This window comes from Oryctolagus cuniculus, chromosome 3 (assembly GCF_051225735.1).
Source record: "Oryctolagus cuniculus isolate XC-2025 breed Fujian yellow rabbit chromosome 3, ASM5122573v1, whole genome shotgun sequence".
Lineage (NCBI taxonomy): Eukaryota > Metazoa > Chordata > Mammalia > Lagomorpha > Leporidae > Oryctolagus > Oryctolagus cuniculus.
The window spans coordinates 31,613,395-31,629,897 of record NC_142869.1 but is presented as its reverse complement, the minus strand read 5'-3'; the positions used below and the strand labels follow the sequence as shown (position 1 = coordinate 31,629,897).

The 16,503-nt window shown below is 41.8% G+C and overlaps 1 long non-coding RNA gene across 2 annotated transcripts in view; it reads left to right on the top strand.

The window, feature by feature from the left end:
- LOC149127299 (uncharacterized) overlaps window positions 1-14,180 on the top strand; it is a 43,680-nt gene extending 29,500 nt beyond the window's left edge. For both annotated transcript variants that reach the window (XR_016231463.1, XR_016231464.1), the window contains exons 2-3: window positions 6,097-6,198; window positions 13,899-14,180. This is a non-coding gene — a long non-coding RNA (uncharacterized LOC149127299). The remainder of the gene's footprint in view (window positions 1-6,096; window positions 6,199-13,898) is intronic.
- Window positions 14,181-16,503: the final 2,323 nt, after the last annotated feature.

Genomic DNA, 16,503 nt, shown 5'->3' with positions numbered 1-16,503 from the left:
GCAGGTGAGGATATGTCACAGAGGACCATCGCATTTTCCCATTTTACAGGGAACTCTTGGAAGCTTGAGCCTTTGCAGTCCACAAAGGGCAACTTCTTTAATGACAGAAGCTTGGGTACCATGATACCATGATTGACAACCTGTGTGTTATCATTGAGAGGAAGAAGTCAGAATCACTGTTGCTGATATTGAATTCAATATTCCAAGTTCTCATACCTGAAATGAAGTTGTATTTTGCAGGAAGACTTATTTTTTGTTCCTCTCTGTAACTCATTTTTCTGCCACAGTTAGCAATCAGCTATCCATCTATGTAAATGATACTACAGTCTATAGTAGCATCATTTCGGGTGTGCTTCAAAGTTTTCCAAAGGGTTTAGGAGAAATTTGGCATTCTGGTTTGGAAATGTGTTGCTAAATAACTCCAAGTTCAGTTTTTTATTTTTCAGGTCTACACAGCTCTTCTGCCTGAAATACTATCATTAGAGGCAATATTTCCTAAGTTAATATTTGTGGACAGGTGAATGCCCTTTAATATGTGGGACTGTTATGAGAAGGGCTTTGAAATGACATGAAACATGACTTTGTGATTTTTTAATCTTGTGCAATTTATCAGTAAAAGAAAGATATTTGGGGCATTTTCGTTTTACTAACTTATTTTTTAATTATGGAAATAATGCATATTCATTGGAACATTACAGGAATTATTAAAAAGATGTATCCAATAAATTTGTTAGAAATGTTTGTTATCAGCCGATGCCATGGGTCACTTGGTTAATCCTCTGCCTGCGGTGCCGGCATCCCATATGGGTGCCGGGTTCTAGTTGTGGTTGCTTCTCTTCCAGTCCAGCTCTCTGCTGTGGCCCGGGAAGGCAGTGGAGGATGGCCCAGTTACTTGGGCCCCTGCATCCACATGGGCGACCAGGAGGAAGCACCTGGCTCCTGGCTTTGGATCGGCGTAACACTGGCCTTAGCAGCCACTTGGGGAGTGAACCAACAGAAGGAAGACCTTTCTCTCTGTCTCTCCCTCTCACTGTCTATAACTCTACCTCTCAAATAAATAAAAAAAAGTTTGTTATCATCTCCTTGAAAGGCAGAGGGAGAGAGAAAGAGAGAGAGAGAGAGAAAGAGAGAATTCTTCCATGTGCTGATTTACTTCCTAAACGCCAATAAAAGCCAGGGCCGGGTCTAGATAAAGCTGAGAGCCTGGAACGCCATCCAGGTGTCCCAGGTGGGAGGCAGAGGCCCAGACCCATGAGCATCATCTGCTGCTTCCCAGAATGCACTAGCAGGACGTTGTATGAGAAGCAGAGAAGCTAGGACCCACTCTGACTCTGATATGGATGCAAGCAGTGGCTTAACCTGCTGTACCACTCAATGCCTGCCCTCAAAGACAACATTTTGGTGTTTAAAATCCTCTTTCTTTGGAAGGATAACAACATTATCCGAAAGTGTTCCAGATCTATATACTCATATAGTACATGTTATAAAACAGGTAAATAAGAAAATAAAATATATAGGGACTAGAATAATCTAAACAAAAGGAGTTTGACTCCTGCTTGTGTATGTGCAGTGAGTAAATTTTGATCAATGAAATGTTTTTCTTTTATCATTTAAAGAAGAAAGAATGTTATATTTGAAACCTGACATCTCTGAAAAGATAAAATTTAGACCTTATGATTGGCATATGAAGTAGCTTCAATCTCTGACCTCCAAACAAGGTTCTTTTCTTTAAACTATTAAGCTTGGCACTAGTAACAATTTCATCACCAGTAAATCTCTCTTTTGAAGGTATTAGATCAGGGAACAAAGCCGGGACTAAATTCTGAATTATGTGAGTCATTATCCTCAAAATGCTCGGTGAGAGTCATCAACAGGCTTTGAACAAATTTCCATGAGAATTTGCCTATGGGGCTGTCACTGTAGCACAATGAGTTAAGCCACCTGTGATGCCCTCATCATACACTGGAGTACCTGTTCAAATCCCAGCTTCTCTGCTTTCAATCCAGCTCCCTACAGAAAGAGAGAGGGAGAAACACAGAGAGAGGGGTCTTCCATCCACTAGTTTGCTCTCCAAATGGCTGCAATGGCCAGAGCTGGACTGATCCATAGCCAGGAGCCAGAAGCCAGGAGCTTCTTCAGGGTCTCCCATGTGGGTACAAGGGCCCAAGGACTTGGACCATCTTCTACTGCTTTCCCAGGTCATCAGGGGTCTAGATTGGAAGCGGAGCAGTCAGGATTTGAACTTATGCCCATATGGGATGCTGGTGCTGCAGGCAGAGGTGTAACCTACTATACCACAGCACTGGCCCCCAATAAATAAATCTTTAAAAAAATAATTTATCTAAATATATCTGTAAAAATGGCTCTGTGGGGAGCAGCTCGGACTAGACTAGGTTACTGGAATTAAGACTTATTCTGTGCATCTGCTCTCCCACAATATGGCGCTGGGAGAGAAGAAAACAGCTTCTACACAGCTGCCTCCAGTTCAACCAATAAACTGTAGGACTTGCTCCTGATTGGAGGAGAGCAGCGTGCTCGGCGTGTGGGCAGCCGAGTTGGGATTGGCGGAGGAGGACTATAAAGGAGGAGAGAGACGGCATGCACCAGGAACACCTAAGGGGAACATCTAAGGGAACACCTGTGCAACCCCCAAGAGAGCCGGCCGGCGGTGTGCCGCTCCCCTGCGGAAGTGGGGAATGTGGCAGGGGGAACCGCCCTTCCACGGAGGTGGAAGGGACAGTAGCCAACCCGGGAAGAACCAGCAGCAAACCCGGGGAGGGCCGAGCAGACGAAAGAACAGCGCAGGGTCCTGTGTCGTTCCTCCACGAAGAGGGGGAGCGACAGGCTCTGATAGAATAAGTTTGCCACTTCTCTAAGTAACTGTTTGAACAAGCTCTTTGTAATGTATTATTTCATATATTTTTGCTTTTAATCAAATTAAACTTTCTTAATGCTGCTTTTTTTCCTTCTTCGAATAATTTTTTGATTAAAACATGCAGAAAATGTTATCTGATCAAGTGTCATCTTCTTTAACCTCCTGAAGTTCTCGGATTTCTTCAAGACACTATTGGGACTTCCTGAGCACATTAACAAAAGTAGCTGCTACAGTCACTCCTTGCTTGCTTTTCTTTTTTCTTCTTCTTCTTTTTTTTTTTTCTTATTTGACAGATAGAGTTAGACAGTGAGAGAGAGAGACAGAGAGAAAGGTCTTCCTTCCATTGGTTCACCCCTCAAATGGCTGCTACAGCCAGAGCTACGCTGATCCAAAGCCAGGAGCAAGATGCTTCCTCCTGGTCTCCCATGGGGTGCAGGGCCCAAGCAACTGGGCCATCCTCCACTGCCTTCCCGGGCCACAGCAGAGAGCTGGACTGGAAGAGGAGCAACAAGGACTAGAACCTGGCACCCATATGGGATGCCGGCGCCGCAGGCAGAGGATTAACCAAGTGAGCCATGGCACTGGTCCCCCTTGCGTGCTTTTCATCCAAGACTAAGACCAACTGATGTGTATTTTCAACATCTCCTTCTCTTGCTACAGTATGTGCTCCATGAGGAGGGGGACCCTGTGGATCTTGTTTCTTGCTATCTCTGTAAGGCCTAGAGCAAAGCCTGTCACCTGGTATATTCTCGGGAGATCTTGGTTGAAATAATGAATGACCACATGAATGGATATCACTTTATTCTTGTAGTAGCACATCATCTTTGCTAAGTACTTGACATCTGCGAATTCTGATATCTCTCCATTCACAAACTTTTTAAACTGTTCTTTCATGTTTTTCTTCTGGTCTTTAATTGGTTTTTCAAATTTTCTCCACAATCTCATTTGGATTTTGATTGAAAACACATTAAATGGGGCTGGCACTGTGGGGTAGCAGGTAAAGCTGCTGCCTGTAGTGCCAACATCCCATATGGGTTCTGGTTTGAGTCCTGGCTACTCCACTTCTGATCCAGCTCTCTGCTATGGCCTGGGAAAGCAGTAGAAGATGGCCCAAGTCCTTGGGACCCTGCACCCACGTGGGAGACCTGGCAGAAGCTCCTGGCTCCTGGCTTGGAATCAGTGCAGCTCCAGCTGTTGCAGCCAATCGGGGAGTGAACCAGCATGTGGAAGTGTGGAAGACCTCTCTCTCTGCCTCTCCTGTACTCTCTGTGTAACTCTGACTTTCAAATAAATAAATAAATCTTAAAAAAAAAAAAAGAAAACACATTAAACTTTAAAATTTGTGAGCAATTGACATTTATCAAGTGACCCCTCATATGAAAATATGCTACATTTCTCTGTTTTCTTTTAAACAAAAAACCTTTATAATCCTTTGCTAAAAAATGAATTTCTATTCTTGCTTGTTAAAAAAAGTGGACTAAAATGACAATGTAATTCTGTAAGCAATTAATGCATTTAGAATTGGAAGTCTATAGTCTTAGGTTCTGGTTCCAGTTGCATCACAGTCTGTGTGACCTTGGAATGAAGTACAGGGGTGATTGGAGTCCTGAATGCCTAGTCCGTTGTCAGGGCTTAGGAGGGACAGATGGCATGGGTGGAGTAGGTTGCATCTGGAACATTTGGATACACTCTAGGTAATCATTACCTTCCTGGAGAAGTGATGAAATATTACAAATACGTCTACAATTCTGTCTCAGCAATTTTAAAGTCTACAAAGTCCTGAAAGTTCAGAGTTTTTGTTTTTGTTTTTTAAATAATCTGATGTGAACTGGTCCAAGGCTATAGTCTTTATTTGTCCCATTCAGTGAGAAAATCCATGTTTAACTGGAGAAATATTAGGAAATTCAGCTATTCATAGAGGGAATTGTTCTATACTCTTCTGAAAGTAGTTTGCAATATGCAGACTATGTCCCTTGTTAACCATCTGAAATCTGGTCCAATATTCAGATAAAGGATTGGAAAATCCTTAGATTTCAAGATTGCCACATCTTACATCTTTAGGATGTATTTTAAATGTTTATAATTTTTATTAATTTGAAGGGTAAAGATAAAAAGAGAAAGACAGAAAAATTATTTGCAAATCTCATAACCTTATTTAACTACATATGGTATAGTATTATACACATAAACTGAAGAAAAAATCAAAAAATTTAGTAAAAGGCTATTTTTCTCTAGCATTCCCTTGTGCTTTATGTTCTTTAAATTTCTATTGATATAGTCTCCAAATTATTATTATCACTTTTTTGGACTAGATCCAACTTTAAAATTGTCATTTTATCTATTTATTTATTTACATTTTGTTTTACAGGGGTTGGGGGGAGAGAGAGAGAGAGAGAGAGAGAGAGAGAGAGAGAGACTGACTGCTAGGGCTAAGCCAGGAGAAACCAGCAGCCTGGAACTCACTCCAGACTTCCCATTTGGGTGACAGGGATCCAAGTATGCTGGTCATGACCTATGCCTTCAAAGGTGCACATTAGCAGGAAGCTGGAATGGCAGCAAGGATGGAAAGGGGGGATCCTATCCCAGCTGCTACAGTATGGGAAGCAGGGATCCCGTGCAGCATCTTACCTGCTGTGCCAAGTGCCTGCCTGTTATTATCATTTTTAAATAGAGCTTAGCCTCATTCCTAACCAGATTCTTAGTGTGAAAGACTAGTAAATTCTGCAGATTATTTGTAAGAGTACCTTTTGTTATTTGGAGAGACAAACTGATGCGGCTTAGTGACGAACTTAGGCTTGGAATAACAGACTTCAATTCTCATCTAGGTCAACCCATAATCACCATAGGCTGAGCTGCAGCGCTCCACTGATGTATTCATTCAACACACAGGAGTGCCTGTAGGGGAAATGATTCCACTGTTATTTTTGTTTTTGTTTTTGAAGATTCCACTGAGAATTTCAGATAGGCAAATGGCCTATCTTCTCTGAACCAGTTTCTTCATCTATAAATTAAGGATAAAAAGAGCATGAAATTGGTGTTGCTAATTTTTCGGGATATGATATCAGATTTTATTAATTACAATTGGACAGTTTAAATTTTAAGGAAATATTAGCAAATGGAATTTTGTTTGTAAAGAAGGAGTGTTTTGAAAGTAATTATTCTGATGATATATTTGTATATAAGGTTATTTATTCTTCTGTATAACAATATGATAATTTCAGTTTTTAGGGTTTCAAAGTTCTGAGAAATCATTGAAGCAAGAAGCTTATGGAAGACAAAAGAACTCCCTTACAGAAGGAAGTGGAAAAACAGACGCTTAGAAGGTCAGATTACAAAAACCAGTTTGAAACTGCCAACTTTTCATTTTTGTTTGTCTTAAGATAATAAAATGATACCCTTGCAATTTAGTTGTTTTTCACACTGGAACTCCCAGCTAGCTATGTTGTTCAAAAAGAGTTCCACTTCGATATTTCCTAAGGCATTTTATCCTAAACAAAGCCCAAGCTGAATCATTATCACTTTCTAAAATTATTATTCCTCTTGTGTTTTCTGTGTGGTACCAGAATTTACACAGAGATGTGGGGCTCTGTCTCCCACCTGCTCCTCCCAGTTCCAAATCCTGTGAGCCTTTGCTCTGTTTTCCGTAGCTGTGTCTTCCTTTTTGTCCTCACTGCCATTGCTGCAGTCTGGCCCTCCTTCTCTTGGTTTGTTGCAATAGTCTTCTCATTGTTTTTTTTCTGTTCCTAACTAATATGGCCCATCCATCTCTTAGGTGTCTACCTATACTGTTTGTTTAAGAAAAAACTGTTCAGTGATACTTGTTGAAGTATGGTAAGGAAGACATGATTTAGGATCATCACTACAGAAACAGGAACCCCTATCATGGGGTCTTGCAGCAGTAGGAAAGGGAGATTGGGTCTAACTCAAATACACCATGGGCAAGTGTGAATTTATAGACAAGGAGGGGCCAGCACCATGGTGCAGTGGGTTAATGACCTGGCCTGCAGCACTGGCATCCCATATGGGTGCTGGTTCAAGACCCGGCTGCTCCACTTCTGATCCAACTCCCTGCTATGGCCTGGGAAAGCAGTAGAAGATGGCCCAAGTCCTTGGGCCTCTGCACCCACGTGGGAGACCCAGAAAAAGCTCCTGGCTTCAGATTGGCGCAGCTCTGGCCGTTGTGGCCAATTGGGGAGTGAGCCATCAGATGGAAGACCTCTCTCTCTCTCTCTCCCTCCCTCCCTCCCTCCCTCCCTCCTTCCCTTCCTCCCTCTCCTTCTCTCTCTGTATAACCGTGTAACTCTTTCCAATAAATAAATAAATAAATAAATAAATCTTAAACAAAAGAAAAAATAGACAAGGAACAGGGCAGAGGTCCAAGAATGGAAAATTGTCAAGAGAAAGCATCAGAAGTAAGGGAATTTCTGGCTGAACCGACCTAGCAGGATTCTTGGTGAAGACAGTCCAAGGTGATCAGATAACCCCTGGAGGGAATGGTGGAGGGTGAAGAGTCTGATCAGATATAAGGGTGATGGGGCTAGGCTGTGGCGTCATAGGCTAAGCTTTTTGCATGCAGCGCTGACATCCTCTGTGGGCACCAGTTTGTGTTCTGGCTGCTCCTCTTCCCATCCAGCTCTCTGTTTATGGCCTGGGAAAGCAGTAGAAGATGGCCTAAGTGCCTGGGCCCCTGCACCCATGTAGGAGACCTAAAAGAAGCTCCTGGCTCCTGGCTTCAGATATGCTCTGCTCTGGCTGTTGTAGCCATTTGGGGAGTGAATCAGCAGATGGAAGACCTTTCTCTCTGTTTCTCCCTCTCTCTCTATCTCTACCTCTTAAATAAATAAATAAAATCTTAAAAAATATGGAAGGTGATCAGATACTGAGAATGGAGATATTCTCACTAAACTAACTTAGCATGATTCTTTGCTAAACCTGGAAGTACACAGATGGGCTTAGCAGGTACTGCAGGTAACAAATATTAAATGGAAAATACCAGATGTAAATAAATCATGAGTTTTAAGCAACTTTTATTATGTTGTTAAAATATTGTCTTTTTATCATTGCTGTTAATAATGTTACTAAACCTTAGGGGCTGGTACTGGTGGCACAGTGGGGTAAAGCCCTGGCCTGAAGCACTGGCATTCCATATGGGCACCAGTTCGAGTCCTGGCTGCTCCACTTCCAATCTTACTCCCTGTTAATGTGCCTGGGAAAGCAGCAGAAGATGACCCAAGTTCTTGGGCCCCTGCACCGATGTGGGAGGGCTGGAAGAAGCTATTGGCTCCTGAGTTTGGATCAGCTCAGCTTCAACCAGTGCAGCCGTTTGGGGGGTGAACCAGCAGATGGAAGACCCCTCTCTCTCTCTGTCTCTACCTCTCTCTGTAACTCTGTCTTTCAAATAAATAAAATAAATCTAAAAAAAAAATGTTACTGAGCCTCTAATTTATATATTAAATTTTATCATAGGTATAGTGTGTAGAGAGAAAACAGCATATAATGGGTTTGGTCCTGTCTACAGTCTTGGGCCTCCACTTGGGGGTCTTGAGATGTAAAAGAAAGCACTCCCGTAAACAGAAAGTAAGGAGATCAGAAGTGCTGGAGAATGAAAAGGGTGTTATATCTTTTTACCTCCAATCTGCTCACCTAAATATTTCTTTTTTCTTTTTCTTTTTTTAAGACTTGTTTTTTTAACTTGAAAGGTAGAGTGGCACAGAAAGAAAGAGACAGAGACAGAGAGAAAAGCAGAAAGAGATAGGTCTTCTTCCTTCTTCTGCAATCACCAGGCTGAAGCCAGGAACCTGGAACTCCATTCCTGTCTCCCATGTGGGTGTCAGGGGCCCAAGTATTTGGGACATATTTGCTGCCTTCCCAGGTGCATTAGTAGGGAGCTGGACTAAAAGTGGAGCAACTAGGGCTTCTCCAATATGGGATACCAGCATTGCAGGCCTAAGGACTGCAATGGTTTAACTTGCTATGCCACAATGCCAGCCCCATCTAAATGTCTCAAAAGATTACTTATTGTATGATTCCATTTACATAACATTCTGGAACTGACAGAATTATAGAGATGGAGAACAGATCAGTGGTTGCCAGGGGACAGGTGTGGGGTGGAGTACAGTGGGCATGACTGTAAAGGAAGAACACTAGAGAGTATCTTTGTGGAGTGCACACACACACAAAGTGCATGTAAAATCTGAAAAACTGGTATAAGTTCTGTAATCTCATTAACAGTAATGTGTTTCCTGCTTCTGATCTTATTTTACAGTTATAGAAGACTTTGCCATTGGGGGAAACTAAGTGAAGAGTTCATTTAGTCTATTATTATATTTTTAAATTAACTCAAAATTAAAAGTGCTAAGGTGATACAAGTTTAACCTGTCCATTTTGGGATGCTTGCTTCTGGAACCCAGCTTCAATACCAAAGGGAAGTCAGCCACAGGGAGAGGCCATGTGTGGGGTTCTAGAAGAAACATTCAAGATGACTCCATGCACAGCCCTTCTGTAACTGCAAATCCACACAAGACCTTAAATGAATATTGCTGATTGAGAATCACCTAGCTGAACCAGTCAATCTTTAGAACCATGAGAATCAACAAGAAAGTGGTTATTGTTTTTCTAAGTTTATTTATTATTTTTTAAAGGGCAGAGTTACAGACAGACACACACACACACACACACACACACACAGAGATCTTCCAACTATTGGTTTGCTCTCCAAATGCCCACAATAGCCAGGGCAGGGCCAGGCCAAAGCCAGGAGCCAGGAGCTCCATTTGGTTCCCTATAGAGTTGGCAGTGACTTAAGTATTTGAGCCATCATCTGCTGCTTTCCAGGGCGCACATTAGCAGGAAGCTGGACTAGAAGCAGAAGAACTTCAAAAAAATAAATTATACAGTAGACTCATAGAATGGCAGATGTCCTAAATAGCACTCTGGCCTCAGAATCAGCCCTTAAGGCATTTGGATATGGCTGAAGAGCCCATGAGAGTATTTTAGGCATGGAAAGCCAAGACACCCTGGAGAAAAAAAAAAAAAGAAGACCTAAATGGAAGATCTCTGCGAGTGAGATCCCAGTGGAAAGAACGGGGCCATCAAAGAAGGAGGTACCTTTCTCTGAAGGGAGGAGAGAACTTCCACTTTGACCATGGCCTTGTCTAAATATGATCAGAGTCGGTGAACTCAGGGGGCTTCCATAGCCTTGGCAGCTCATGACAAGAGCCTAGGGTGATTACTGATGCCATAAACAAGAGTGTCAAATTGTTAAGTCAACAACAGGAATCATTGTGTACTTACTTCTCATGTGGGATCTGTCCTTAGTGTGTTTTCCAATGTGAAGTAATGCTATAACTAGTACTGAAACAGTATTTTATACTTTGTGTTTCTGTGTGGGTGCAAACTGATGAAATATTTACTTAATATATACTGAATTGATCTTCTGTATATAAAGATAATTGAAAATGAATCTTGATGTGAATGGAATGGGAGAGGGAGCGGGAGATGGGAGGGGTGTGAGTGGGGGGGAAATTATGGGGAGGGGGGAAGCCATTGTAATCCATTAACTGTACTTTGAAAATTTATATTTACTAAGTAAAAAATTAAAAAATTTGAATTTGCTTTTAACAGACTCAATATAGTTCATATATACAATTCTAAGAATACAGTGATTTAATCCCAGGTAATATGACTTGGGATGCAGGTGTCCTAAGAGGTGGCTTAACCCCCTATGCCACAATGCCTGCTCAGATTATTGTTGTTTCAAACCACTGAGTTTTGTGATAACTTATTATTCCTCAAAAGAGGAACAGAATACAATTTACTGTGATCTTGGAACCTCTGTCTCTCAGTTTCTTTCTTAATGAAATGAATCCCTGCACCAACGACAGATTATTGCAAGCATTAAACAAGTAGTCAAGTGAAGAATTAGCTAGAACTAACATGAAGTTTATAAATATTAGCTACAGCTATTATTACTGTATACCCAAATTATAACAAAAAGGAAAGAAAGATATGGAAAAGCCTGCATAGCTTTGGGTCAATTCCAGAATGGCATGGATGACTTTTGCCTCTTATCCCCAGAGATTGAGACTGAATCACAGAACTTGGCAATAGAATGGCTTCTATCTTGGGCACATCCTCGGATGACCCTTATCCTCTGGTTTGACAGTGGTGTAAGCATACATTCTAAATATAAATGATGGTTACATTAGATTATCCCTGTCTCCCTCAACCCCAGACACAGTAACATTTTTCTTCTATGTGGTTAAAATCTTCAGAACAAAAGTTATTTGTAGGTGCTAATCTGCCTCCTGGAGTCTCAGAACATTCTTTCATGGCAAGTGTCTATTGCTTGAGCAACACTTGAGCTATGGAAAAAGTCCATTATTGTAAAATAGCACTAAAAATAACTTCTCTCTTCATTTCCAATTTGAGCTAAATCAAGGTATCTTTAAGGCCCCCTTTTCTCTACATCGTTTAGCAAAATAAATAAGTACCCTATAATTTTCACCATATTCTTACCTCCTGAAAACATAGTTTTAAACAGTATTCTTACAGGTAATGCCAACAGATAACTTTCAGGAGGAAAAATAAGCAGAATTGATTCAAAAGAGTCTGGAGTCCTGAGCTCACCTTCAGGCAGTCTGATTTCCGTAAGGGCTCATGCCTAGTCAGAAATCCCTGAGGGCCCATTTCACCCAAAGATGCTGACTGCAGGCAGGCATGCAAAACTGTGATGGAAGCGTTCAAGCATCATTTGGAAAAATACTTACTACTGCAGCCTTTGGAATATGCCAAATCCTTAACCCTTAGGTTCTGGTCATGCCCCTGATATCCGTGTTTTTTTTTGTTGGCCACCCTGAAATCTGGATTCAATATCACTGACTCAGTCCATTCAATCTTCTCTGTAATAAGTAAGCCCTAGACAGAAAGAAACAAGAAAGATTGATGTGTGCATCAGGGAGGAAGTTAGAGAGGGATGCTGAGAGAGGGATGATGGCAAATGCAAAGGTCTAGACACACACACACAGTGGTTTCTGCATCACCAACTTGAATGCTATTTATCAGAGTTGTCCCAAAGCAACATTAAACAATAACCTGGGCTCATCAGTTCTCCCTGATGCAGCTGTGAAAATACTATCATAGCGTATTTCCTGATGTATCTGTGATGAATGGCCTTTAAGACTAAGGCCTTCACCTCCAAATTGGCTCTGAATGCAAATGTGTATCCTACCCTGGAGATTCTGGGGAAAATAACAGAGTTGCCTGAATACTAGGCAAGTATCCCAGCAGCTACAGAATCAAGGACCCTTGAGTTAGGAAAAGACTGCTTTACAAAGGGCCATAGCTAGCCCTGCCACTGTCCTGGAATTCCACTGTCCACTAACTAGGAATTCCAGGGCAATCATTTGAGACCATCTATGGATTCAGAAATGGAATACAGGAAGTTGAAAAAAAGCAGTGTCGAGGTAAGCATTTAGCCTACTGGTAACCAGATAAGATGACCACATCCCATATCGGGATACATGAGTTCAATAACCAACTCCTTTTATTTAAAGTCTTATTTTTATTTATTTGAAAGAATTACAAAGAGAGAGGGAGAGACAGCGAGATTTTCCATCTGCTGGTTCACCCCCCACAATTGGCTGCAATGGCTGGAGAAGGGCTGATCCGAAGCCAGGAGATAGGAGCTTCATCCGGGTCTCCTATATGGGTGTGAGGCCCAAGCAATTGGGCCATCCTCTGCTGCTTTCCCAGGCATATTAGCAGGGAGCTGGATCAGAAGTAGAGCAGCTGGAACTTGAACTGGGGCCCACATGAGATGCTGCAGGCAGGGGCTTAACTGACTATACCCACTGTGCTGGCCCCAATATTCACCTTCTGACACCAGCTTTCTGCAAGTGTACACCCAGAGAAGCTGACACATTAGAAACTACTTTCAATTAATTATCATCATCCTGTTTTTTATATTATATATTATATATAGCTTATATTAACCAATCAAAATTTCATGTAAATTTACCATTTCTGTTGCTTTTACCTACTGCCTAGCCCCCTTCATGGTTCTCAAATTCTAGCTTTCATAAAAGTCACCCTGGGAGTTTGTTAAACTGGAGGTCCCCAGGCCGTGCCTTCAGATCCTGATTCAGTAGGTGAAGCTCAGGAATCGACATTAGAATAGCCAGTTGGGTTTCCCAGTGAGATCTCTAACTGGATAATCTGCATGTCCATGACAGTTCTCACATAGGTGGGGCTTGTTCCTATTTTGGGAAATGTCTTGTCTAGATGCAGTAGATAATGGTGGCTTGATTGCTGTTCTGCTACTGACTGGATGACCCTAAGCAAATTGCTTTTATTCTTATTTTTTAAAGATTTATTAATTTATTTGAAAGTCAGAGTTACATAGAGAGAGGAGAGGGAGAGGGAGGGAGAGAGGGAGAGAGAGAGAGAGAGAGAGAGAGAGGGAGAAATCTTCCATCTGCTGGTTCACTCCCTCAGTTGGCCGCCACAGCTGGAACTGTGCTGATCTGAAGCCAGGAGCCAGGAGCTTCTTTTGGGTCTCCCACACGGGTGCAGGGGCCCAAGGACTTGGGCCATCTTCTACTGCTTTCCCAGGCCATAGCAGAGAGCTGGATCAGAAGTGGAGCAGCCAGAACTCGAACCAGCCCCCATATGGGATGCCAGAACTGCAGGTGGCAGCTTTACCTGCTACACCAAAGTGCCGGCCCCAGTTGCTTTTATTCTCTTGGGCCCCAATTTTTTTCCTGTATAAACTGCAGTTACAGATGGTGGTAGGAATTTAAGGAAAACATCTGTAAAGGACCATATACTCAAACATGAGTTCTCTCAACCTTTACCCTACTTAGAAACTGAAGACTTACTACTCCATTGTTTCCCCGAGAAGTTGTATTCTAGTGCCACACAACTGAATTCCCCTGTTTTGAAGTGTAGTCTTTGTAAGCTTGTGTCTTGAAGCTGGTATGAGGAAACCTGTGTACTGAAAACAATTTACTTTCTACTGTTTCAGACTGTCAGCGTAAAAGCTAGTCAGCAAGCCGCACTGTGGCGTAGCGGGTAAAGCCGCTGCCTGAAGAGACAGCATCCCATATGGGTGCCAATATGAGTCCCAGCTGCTCCACTTCTGATCCAGCTATGGCCTGGGAAAGCAATAGAAGATGGCCCAAGACCTTGGGCCCCTGCACCCATGTGGGAGACCCGGAGAAGCCTCCTGGCTCCTGCCTTTGGATTGGCACAGCTCCGGCCATTGTAGCCAATGGGGGATTGAACCAGTGGATGGAAGACCTCTTTCTCTCTCTCTCTCTCTCTGCTTTTTCTTCTCTCTGTGTAACTCTGACTTTCAAATAAATAAATAATTCTTTAAAAAAAAAAAAGCTAGTCGTTGATTTTGTATAGGAGCCAGACTTTTTGTGTGGGAGTCACACTGCGTTTTCATAACTCGAATTTGCATGGCACAATTCCACTTATATATCCCAACTACTCTAGTATATTAGAGTGTCTAGAATGTGTCACCACTCACTATCTCAGGACTCTGCAGGCATTCATTCTTCAGTTTTCTTTATAGTTCATTCCTCGTCCATTCTAGTCCCACAGAATATTACCTAAATCACTTTCCATAAGGTTTGTACAGATCAGATTAAGAAAACAATATTTAAGACATTGCCAGTTGAGACTAGAACTTCAGAAATGCTTACTCATTTTGTATTTGAAGAAACAACAAAACTAGATCTTCCATGAACAACTGACATAACTAAACAACCAATTGATGCTTATTTTACACTAGTTGTCTACATAGATGGTAGAAATATCAGTTCAGAAGTTTGGAATGTGATAAGCTTCATATTAGTTTATTTAAAAATCTTGAGTTGTTTTATAGAGTACAATTGTCAATTGAATTGCAATATTACTTTCTTAGTTTTCATTCAGCTTCTCTGCTCTCTACCATTTGACCAGAATGCCTACCCCTTTCCACATGAGTTAACTTTTCCTCTGATTTTCTTTGACACTGACCTCCCCTGGTTCTCCAACAGGTTTTCAGATCAGTCTTTCTTTGTGCTTCACTGATTCTCCTTCCTGTTTCCAAAGTGTGACCAATCATTGCCCATCTATTGTTCTCATTTGATGTTCTTTGTCAGGGCTGGTTTATTTTTAAGACTTCAGCTGCTTTTTAAATCTCCAGCCCTGATTTTGATACTTCGTATTCAAATGCTGCTTGAAATTCTTCTATTGGATGTTCTGCCTATTCAGACACATTGTGTCTGTAACTGAACTTATCCTTGCCTTGGAACTAGTAATCTATTTGAGACATCTCTGTTTTTGACAGTGGGCCCTTTAAGTGGACCACAAGAGTGATTTTTAAACTGCATTTTCTCTTTTTAACTTTTTCAACAGATTTTTTTTTTTTACAAAAAATGTTATGTATTTGAAAAGCAGAGCAAGAGCCAGTGAGGCAGAGACAGAAGAGATCTTCCTTTCACTTCTCAAATGCCTGCAATAGCTGAGGATGAACCAGGCTGAAGCCAGGAGCCAGGAACACAATCTGGGTTTCCCATGTGGGTGCCAGGAACCCAAGTACTTGGGTCATCTTCTGTTGCCTCCCAAGTGCATGAGCATGAAGGGAAGACCGAAGTAGAGGCAGGACTTGAATCCAGGCACTCCAAAATGGGATGCAAGTATCACAGGCAGCTGCTTAACCTGCTGTGCCACAATGCCCACTTCAACTTATTTTTTAAAGGAATGAAGTTTGAGAGAAAAAAATGAGGCAGAGAAATTTAGAATAGAAAATAAATACAAAATAAATATTTATTTAGAAAATAAATAATACAAGTGTAAGCTGTTTTGCTGATTGTTTAATATAACAACAAGCCAGTACAGAGTGCCCTGTGTAAGTCAATTAAAGGCTGAATGTTTGGAAATTAGGTTACAATCCTTGTTTTTGGATGAATCACCAGGTGTTGGCCATGGTCCATGTTTTTGACTAGTTTGAACAGAATGGCACTTGACCCAGACAGAAGCAGATGTGGCATTTGGTTTCATGTGTCACATAACTATCAGTTTCTCTCCAGGATAGAATGCCAGGTGAGTTCTACTTCTTATCTTATTCCTTCTGGACATGGCTACAATATGTCTCCAGTGCCTGAGTCACTCACTCCTCCAAGTTTGTTGCATCTCTTCCAATGTGTCAGCATTGTTTATAATTGTCTTTTGGTCACACATGATTGCCTTGGAGGAGGGACTGGCTGGATGCGAAGATCCCCTAGTGGAGGGTCTCTCCTCTTTTTATTTTGAAGACAATCAGTGACATCTGACGGCTGATGGATGAGTAGACCACATGGAAGCAAATATAGTCATTCCCAAGACATGGTGGGTCTTAAGTCCCCTCCCCCTGTGCTCAGGAGTTTGTGAGGTGGTCTAACAGGCCTGCCAATTTTCCAGTCATTACCTGAGGAAGCAGAGTGCATTAGTGATATGGCGTTGATACCACTGGACCCAGTGAGTTACTCACAGCCGTGCAAAAAATTAATAATTTTTTAAAGAAAGCTTTTATTTAATGAATGCAAATTTCATAGGTACAACTTTAGGAATATAGTGGTTTTTCACCCTCATACCTACTC